Genomic DNA, 8,853 nt, shown 5'->3' with positions numbered 1-8,853 from the left:
ATTTTGTGATCCGTCATTAATATTAGCAGCAATTTCGAGTGATAAATTATCCAGTTGTTCAATTTCCTCACGCATTTGGCCAACATCCCGAGTTATATCGGATGTAATTGACTTAAGGTACTTGGTATTGTTTTCCTTCAAATTAATAATTGCTATGTCAATAAGTGACGTAATATGATTTTTTATTAAAGCCGTTGCGGAATTGTTGCTTCTGTTTGTTGACATCTCGCGTTTCAAATCGACGAGTTGCCCCTCCAGTCTATCCATGGCTTCGTGTATAATGCTTACATTTTTTTGTTGTTGAGTCGGCCGATGGATGATTTCCGTGTTCTGCTGCAGCTGTTCAGCCAACTTCGATTGCTGCTGAGTAAGCTCCTTTATGTCGAACTCGGTACGCACGTGACTCTGGCACAGTCTTCCGAAAAACACTTACACATGTCCACGCGATGTGAGAATTCCATGTTTTTGTTTGAATTCGAACATAATTCTCGCTAGTGTTGAGTGTCTATCCCCAACACGAACAATGATACACAAACATAGACATGTGAAAACAAACACGATCAAGAACATCATGTACAAACATATCACCCGATGTCGCAGTATTCATTGCTTTCGTTTCGTTTCTTTTCATACACGGAAAGAAATTATTCATCCCAAAACATTTCTTCGTAGAATACTTTTTCACAGAAACGAACTTGAAATTTAGTTCGCATTTCAAAAATTGCACGAACTAAGAGGCTATAAGTTCATGCACCAAAATATATATTTTTATTAAGGCTCATATGGCGTCAGCCTAACGGGGCCGGGAGTTCAATATTTTGACAATGTTTGCTTACAACTATGTTAGTAATATGTAACCGATTACTCGCGGTTGGCTCGAGGTTAGTATTACAAGTGTTCTCATAATTGAGATGTTGCAGTCTTCAGTGCTCTGCACGTGTGCCCGACATGGGATACTTCCTATTGGGATGCAGCTGACCGTTAATCAGCAACGACCCTCTAGTCTGCACCCCATATCTATTTAGCGTGGTGCGTCTTTTTCGACTCGAGGAATCCAGGATAAAATGATCACTAGCCGGCGCAATCATCAGCTCGTGTAGAGTTGTCATGAGCGGTACAACCTTTGGCTCTTGTTGAATCATCAGTGGACTGCACAACCTTCGGCCCGTGTATCTGTAAAGAGTGTGTGTATGTATTGCCGCGACTAAGTAAAAGTTCATAGATCGTTCATGCACATTTTGCAAGTCTGATTAAATAATCCTTGGTTTCGTTCAAAGAAAACATTCTCTGAATAGAAAGAAGCTTTCTAATATTTTTTGCGTGCATGTTGGCAATTAAAGTCTGGGGAGCCGACTGCATAGCGGGCGACGACTAAAAAAATAAATACCCAAAAATTAGTTTCAGATGCAACCTTCAGCGGCACACAGCAGAACCAGCAGAGAAATTTCAGCGGCTAAAACACACCATTAATTTCTCGATGTTATCACAAACTGAATGAAGGAAAAAACTAAAAGCTACACTTACACTGCACTACATATGCTATGTGTGCATGCGATTGCATCATCCTTTCTTCTCCTCTTCTCCACTCGTTTTATAGCTCGGGTCGCGATCGTCGCGAACAAGCAGTATTGGCCATTTGTATTCAAAGATCCAGCCAAAATTGTTGCTCCCGTGGTCGAGTGGTTAGCGTCACGCCTAACATGACACTGCTGAATAATTAAATTTAGGTACTTGTTCAAATAGCTAATAATAGCGAATGTTACATGAATATAAATGCGTGAACTAAATAATGATATTAATTGTAAAAAACTCTGATATCAATCCACGTTTATTTTGTTCAGAACAGATAAAGAGGTTTATTTTATTTGCCCAATATTTTAAACGAATCAACCATTGTCATGATAGGAAAGCATTTTTTTCCATGTCAATATACCAACACACCACGCGTTGAATGGTGGTGTTGTGGTGTCCGATTCGCTTCTTCTACTCTACGCACTGCCGGTGCTTGGGGTGAAAATGCAAGAGAAACTGTACACTATATTCGAACATCATGTGAAACATTGGGATTAAACATCGTATGTCCAAACATACCACGAATACAAACATGTCACATTTTCTAACATAGGTACGAAAAAATCATGTTTGTACTCAAACACAAAACTGTGAACAGCAGCGTGGACATGTTTATTCCGGACGCAGTGTTTTTTGTGAAACATGGAAGACTGCTCTGGCATTTACTACAGCAAGGTAAGACGTACGATGTGATTTCGACGACCTTATTACGATGTACACCGATGCAAGCAGCATGGAATCGTCTCGAACAACCTGCGCACTCCCACAGATTGATGTTATCGGCGATCCCAGTAGCACAAATTTCGCAATTCATATTTGTTCTTTTTGTTCCACTAGTTTGCTGCACACGAAAACCAACGACACACAAAATTGATAAATTCGCAAATAAATTCAAAAACAATCGAATTGAAAGCGCGCGCGTTTGGAGCAATTTTTAAATGCGTCTACACCGATTGGCAACCAAACCGCAAACTGAGGGCGCCATTTCACGGTGAAACGAAATAAAGTCTATATAACCTTGTATAAAATTCATTTCGTTTTTATCGTGATGTGGCAATTTTTCATGCGAAAGCAGAACAGAAACTGATGCTATTGGATTGCATCACGGGAACACAAAGCCGAAAGAGTAAATGGGTGCGAATATTCCTTCGCTCGGACGCATTCACACGCAAACAATTTCTCATGACTGTTCCATGCGAAAGTAGAACAGAAACTGATGCGAGTGAAAGTGCTCACGCCTTGCGTGTGTCCGCTATGGTTTCCCAAACACTGATGCAAGCGAGTAAAACAAATCACAGCTTGCATGTATTCGCTATGACGGTTTCTCCAGGTGCCTTGATTTTGCGTCCGTGTTCGGAAACACATTTCGATCACCACAAAAGCAGTCATCATCAATGAGCTAGATTGTAATGATATCAATAGCCTGTTTTCAAAGCCATTTTTAAGCTATTGAAACGATTTTTTGAACCAATAAGTGACAATGATATAACTCTTTGGCATTTTATCCTTCGAATGAAGTGATTATTATACCACTCCATTCAGCCGGTAAAGAGGTATTGACGTTCAAAACCTTGCACTCCAGCGTCGCTCTCTCTCGTTTTCGAAGCTTTGAACTTAAACCCCCGCACATAAATGAAAGACGTAGTCTTACGTCAATAGAGGACGAACCTCGTGCTTTCTATAAAGTGGAAGCAATCTCTTCTTCAAGCAAACGATCACTTTTTTGCCGAATTTTTCCATCGTAACAGTCGTATCCGCTAATAATACACTCTCTCCAATCAATTTGATATAAAAATGAGGTCCCGGCAGCGTTCTGGAATCTTCTTTGACTTTAGACTATGTCTCTGTCTAATCCGCTGAATCATCTCAACACTGATTTTGAACTTCTTGGCCAAATCACGAATAGAAGCAGACCTGTTTTTCTGAATATAATTTACAACTTTTCGGTCCAATTCTGGATTATTTGGTCCGGGTTTTCCTCCACTTATGCTGTGATCCTCGAAAGAACACTCATTACCGACGACTCGTTTAACACTTTCTGGACAAATATTGATTTTTTTTTGCTACTTTGTGGTATGTAACACCCAGAATTTTCATTTTATTATCCAAATCAATCAGCGACATTTCGAAAACAACATTATGACCGCGACTAAATGACTTATTTTTCGATTTTTACATATAAACAAAGCGTGGTCTGAACACACGACAAAAAAAGGTCACCCGTTTGTATGTAATAACGTGTTAAATGTTTAAGACTACATTTCGATACACTCCTTAAGACAAACCCCCAAACATTACCATTATTGTTTTAGTTAGACGCGAAATTTCCAACGAACTCAAATCTCATTTCGACGTAGGACTACCTCTTTCAGTCTCGCATCCCGTCTGTTACGGACGGAAATGTCAAATCAGGGCCGGTGGTAAAATTTGTTTACGATCTAGGGATAATAAAAGAAATATGTGTTTCCCTATCTCGAGCAACGGCGAGAATAGGAGAAACTGAATTATGAAACACATGTTTTCCCCGTATCTCGTATAGGAGCGAGAAAGGGAGAAAACAACTAGAAAATAGGTACTTAGAATGACGCAGGCAAAAAGAGATTGCCGGATAAGCAGGTAGAACACATGGCAGGAATAACTGAAATGACGCAGGCAAAAAGAGTTTGGCACCAAGGCAAAAGAGAAGTAATGAATACCCTTGCGCACCAATAGGCAGTTATTTTTGTGATAAGATGTTCAGGTAGCTTATCGCTATGTGTGGTGAGGGTAGAATTAAGAACTGGGGAGATAGTTTTAGTATAAAAACTGTAGAAATAACAGAAATAAACCACTCTCGATTCGTCCACGGAAGAAGCGTTTTCTTTGTGAGTAGAATCCGAACCAGCTAGTCAAATTACTAGCATCTAGGGAATTTTGACATTCCCTAGATTAACACCGTCAAATGTAACGTTTTCACGTTCATTAATGGGGAGCAGGCTAGGGTGCCAATGAAAATGGGCCTCTCTAATTTAAAAAAAAATACCTCATAAAAATGTTCACCACTTCGAAAAAAACACCCTTTGCCAAATATTATAATAATATTGATAATATAATATTAATCGGACTTAAGGAAGAATGGCGCAAAGCGGTCACAATTTGAGATTTTTTGAAAATCGAAAAATCACCCAAGAGGTGAGCAAAGGAAATCGGGATTTTCGAAAAAAAAATTTTGATGCCAAACATCTTGAAATTACATGAAACGTCGAGATCTAGTGTCATCTCGAAATTTGCACGATAAACTCTATGCAAAATATTAGCTCATTCGAACTTCATTTATGAGTGTTACGTTAAAATTTGAGTTTTTTTTTGAAAAACAAAAGATCACACCAAATGTCCTAAAATTGCGTTACTCGTCGAGATTTACTGTTATCTCGCAAAAATAATTTGTCAACAAAATTTTTTTTGGCCCATTTTTCGTCTGAAAAGTCGATTTTTGACAACAAAAAATCTTGAGATAACTGTTAATCTCGACGTGTCATGCAATTTTAAGACATTTGGCATAAATTTTTTTTTGAAACCTCGATATCCGGGGATTTTTCAGTTTTCAGAAAACTATGATTTTAACGTCTGCAACACTAATAAATGAAGTTCAGCTAATATTTTGCATAAGGTATATTATCGTGCAAATCAACATTTTGCAACAAGTTCCGAATGAAAAATCGAGATAAATATTTTTATTGGCACTTAAAACCATACGTTTCGTCTCATATTCCGAAAAAAAAACCAAGTCCCAGAGTGTCGATTTTTGACAAACATTTTTTTCGAGATGACACTAGATCTCGACGTTTCATGTAATTTTAAGATGTTTGGCATCAAAAATTTTTCGAAACTCCCGATTTCCTTTACTCCCCCCTTGGGTGATTTTTCGATTTTCAAAAACTCAAACTTTGACCGTTTTGCGCCATTCTCCCTTAAGTCCGGTTGAGCTGACATTTGGCATAGGTGTTTTTTCTAGGTAGTGGACATTTGTTATGAGGAAACTTTTTGAAACTTTAGGGTCGATTTTTCTCATACTTTCATTGGCACCCTAGGGCAGGGCATGTAGTGAATAATAAAGGATTTCAAATGCATATTATACAAAATATTCAAAGCGATGTATTATTCAATTTTTTTTGTTCAAATCGAAAACAGGGATGGTAAAACAAGTAAACAATTTAACGAATAAAGTGGGTATGTTTTCTGGATTTCACGCACTATTTGCGCAAGGGGGAAAGCGCAAGAAACATCATATTTGTAGACAATTCAGCGTTAACCTCCATGATCTAGTTCCCTTATTCGTTCTTGCATTTTTTTTGTTACCCAAAAGGTAGATGATGATCGATGCAATCGATGCTAATTAAAAATTATTGATAGATATGGTCATGATATATCTATTCTGCATCAACTGGCGATGTAATTATTACGTGGCTATGGCCGACTCACCACAGGCAAGCTACCTACACCCAGGTTTTTTCTACGCGGGGGATACGTTCCTCATAAAAAAATCGCGTTAATTCGAAAATCCGCGTTAGAACAACCGCGTTAATTGGAAAATCCGCGAAAATAAACCATGTCACCTAATGATAGATATCAAATGGGACTATCCTTACGTAAAACGGAAGTAAAAAGTTGAGTGTTGCTTGATTCCTAAAACCAGTTGTTTTTTCCTACAATTTCGTTGCTTACTGGTAGCTATAGTTCGGTTTTCTTCACGAATGAGTTCATCTGCTGTTTTTTATATTTCTTTATTTCTTACATTTTTGTAAATATTGAGTTTGGGATCCAAATTACCAGACCACCAAATCAATCCTGCCTCGCTAAGCTCCGTAACAAGCATAATTCGTACATTTTACACTTTTTTATATATAATGGCAAAAATGCAAGCTAAGCCGTTGAAACAACGCTGCGGTGATTGCTTATTATTCTAGTGCTCGTCGTTTTGTTTTCGCGAGAAAAAGAATGAATCCTGACTCGTCCATCTTCAGTTTTTTCTATAAAACTACGACTCTTTCCACACTACTAAAATATTCTACTGAAAAGTTATTTTTTAAAAAATCGATGCATTCTAAAATATGCCGATTGAATATATGTTATTCCGTAGTTTTACGTCAAAAATGCGGTCGAGTCCTAGGCATAAACCCTTACAATTTTTTTTTCTTCACTTTTTTATGGATATGAATTTGATTTTTGTTGTCCATTCGAAATCCTTCCGGAGGGCCAAACGGTCCATAAAGAATATTACCTTGACGTTATGAGCGTTTCAGAGAGAAAATTCGTCGCAAATGGCCAGATTTGTGAATGGATTTGGATTTTGTGTAACGATAATGGACCAGCTTATCGATCATTGTGAACGAATTCTCGACCAAAAATGGAGAGAATTCGATTGAACAAACACCGTACTATCCAGATATAGCGAATGACTTTTTCCTATTTTCGAAACTCGAATTACCACTTCGTGGGACTCGTTTTGAAAGCATTGAAGACATGAAATCGAATTCGCTGCGTGGACTGAAGGCTATTCCTGAAAACAGCAATGAAAAGTGTTTCGTTGAAAAATGTGTATTGCTTCAGAAGTGGTCTATTTTGAAGTATACAGTAGCTCAGGGGTTTTCAGATTTTTCATTATCGCACGGCACTTTTTATAGTAAAAATATTAGACGTAAATATTAAAATATTAAGCACCTGCATTTTTTAAATCAATACGCGTAGCAGTTATACGACATCTGACCCGGAGTGAACAAAGTAAATTTGCTAGCGCTATATGAACAGTTTGGCTTCGCGCACAAATTTGAAACCCCCTGCAGTATCTTTTCGATTCCGGCAAAAAAATCCGAATCCGAAAATTTCAATAGCCTTGCTAAAATTGATGTTTTTCAATTTTTTATTTTCTGGTAATATTTATAGTCTTTCAATTAGCAATAATCGCCTCTCGGATGTATCTCATTGGTTATGATATCGCCACTGCGCAAAGCTAATATTAGGCTGTCAAAAAAGTCCTGCGGTATTTTTTTTTAATTTTCATTTGTTCATAAAATTAGTTACAATTATCTGTTTTAAGTCAAATATGCGCCGTTTTGTTCGATGACTTGTTCCCAACGAGATGCCAACTTCATAATACCCCTGTTATATAAGCTCGCTTCTTTATTGGCAAAAAATTCGGATAGCCAATTTTCACAGGCCTCTTTTGTGGCTAACTTCTGACTACCTAGCTCGTTCGCCATGGACAAAAACAGGTGGTAGTCACTTGGTGCAATGTCCGGACTATACGGCGGATGCAAAAGAACCTCCCATCCGAGCTCCCGGAGCTTCTGGCGCGTCACCAAAGAAGTGTGTGGCCTGGCGTTGTCCTGATGGAAGACAATGCGGCCTCTGTTTATCAAATGCCCTCTTCTTCATGCGTGCTACCTTCAAGCGGTTCAGTTGTTGGCAGTACAGGTCCAAATTGAGCGTTTGGCCATAGAGAAGCAGCTCATAATAGATTATTCCTTGACAATCCCACCAAACACACAGCAGAACCTTCCTGGCCGTTAATGAGGGCTTGGCCACCGTCTGAGCCGCTTCAGCGGGCTTCGACCACGACCGTTTGCGCTTCACGTTGTCGTAAGTGACCCACTTTTCATCGCCAGTCACCATCCGCTTCAGAAACGGGTCGATTTTGTTGCGATTCAGTAGCGATTCACATGCGTTGATACGGTCAAAGATGTTTTTTGCGTCAACGTGTGTGGCACCCATACATCGAGCTTCTTTGTGAATCCAAGCTTCTTCAAATGGTTAATAACGGTTTGATGACTTATCCCCAGCTCTTGGCCGATGCTACGGCTGCTACTTTGCCGGTCTTTCTCGGCTAATTCAGCAATTTTGTCGCAATTTTCGACGACAGGCCTTCCGGAGCGTGGCGCATCTTCGACGACCTCTACACCAGAACGAAAACGTTGAAACCATCGTTGTGCGGTGGAAATGGAAACTGTATCAGGTCCATAAACTGCACAAATTTTATTGGCAGCTTGAGATGCATTTTTGCCTTTGTCATAGTAGTACTGTAAAATATGTCGGATTTTCTCTTTATTGTGCTCCATATTTGCGACACTATAACTCACGAACGACTTAACCAAACAAAACACTGTCAAGGACTATATTATAGCGCGCCTTTCCAACAAGCTATAGTATGACTCGATACAACGACACCTCGCGGAAATACCGCAGGACTTTTTTGACAGCCTAATATTTATTGTTCTATCTAAATGAAGTGATACAGTAAGTTAC

General features: G+C 38.9%; 1 pseudogene; it reads right to left on the bottom strand.

Annotated features, from left to right (window-relative positions):
* Positions 1-7,411: 7,411 nt before the first annotated feature.
* On the bottom strand, positions 7,412-7,563 carry LOC129772310 (U4 spliceosomal RNA; annotated as a pseudogene).
* Positions 7,564-8,853: the final 1,290 nt, after the last annotated feature.

Source organism: Toxorhynchites rutilus, chromosome 2 (assembly GCF_029784135.1).
Source record: "Toxorhynchites rutilus septentrionalis strain SRP chromosome 2, ASM2978413v1, whole genome shotgun sequence".
Classification (NCBI taxonomy): domain Eukaryota; kingdom Metazoa; phylum Arthropoda; class Insecta; order Diptera; family Culicidae; genus Toxorhynchites; species Toxorhynchites rutilus.
Note: the sequence above shows the minus strand (reverse complement) of the source record. Positions and strands in the feature narration are given on the sequence as shown.